Genomic DNA, 1,049 nt, shown 5'->3' with positions numbered 1-1,049 from the left:
TGAACTCAAGTCTTCAGTAAAGAGAAAGCCTTAAAGTAGTTTCCAATGAGTGTTCCCCAAAAGGATCTAGTGGCAGATGAGGCTCAAGGCAAGACTGCTCCAGAGGCCTCATTTTGGGTGGCCAGACATACCATTCTTGTTCAGGTCTCCAGTAGTTCTAGTGAAACCCTGAAACACCATGCAGAGAAGGCAGCAAAGCAATACAAACTTCCAGCACCTCACCACATAAACCTTCCACAAGAAGTCTCATCTACCATCTGCAGAAAGAATGCTAGAGACTTTCTGCATTAACAAATCGGATAGAACACTGCAAAGAATCATCCCCTCCCCCAAATCCTACCACCGCAAACACCCAAAGGCTGAAAGAAAACTGCCAGCTGACCCTCATAGCCCCTTCAGGTCCTGGCCAGGGACAAAAACTGTCCACAGGTCAGAACCCCAATCAGACTCCTCCAGCATTGCCTACAGGACTAGAATTAGCAAGTAGTAGCAGAAAAACTTAAGTAACAAAAGGAAAAGCTATAGAAACCAGGACAACCAGGTTGTCAGCTACTAAAGCGGACTGAACTCCTGGCCTCAAAATAGTGGGGGACAAAGGTTGCACAGAATGTCAGCAGGCCTGGCTCAAATCAGCCTCCCTCATTAAGAGGTTAGGGAACCTAAGCCTCTGAAGCATCAGCCGCAGCCCAGCTACTCTAGGGCTTAACATACCCAGCTTATCCCCTGTTAATGATTAGCCAAGAGCACAAGGTTAGGGGATACTTAGTGGGAGTGTTCAGTCACATGGCCAGAGACTGATCTGCAGCAGTCTGATTTCTGTAAACACCTCTCCCATTTGATTTGAAGAGTGTGGCTATTCCCCAAACACTCTGAAGTGTCTCCCCCACCCCTTCCCAAACTGTATTCACACTCCATAACCCCAGGCTTGTTCCCAGCCTCACTGTAGTGTTCATGTGGTATCAACAGGATAAAGCTGCAGAAAAAAAAAGTGAATAATTTTGTTTCTCAATTTAAATATATATATAAAATATATATATTTTAAAAGGTTT

Source organism: Natator depressus, chromosome 9 (assembly GCF_965152275.1).
Source record: "Natator depressus isolate rNatDep1 chromosome 9, rNatDep2.hap1, whole genome shotgun sequence".
Classification (NCBI taxonomy): Eukaryota; Metazoa; Chordata; order Testudines; family Cheloniidae; genus Natator; species Natator depressus.
Note: the sequence above shows the minus strand (reverse complement) of the source record.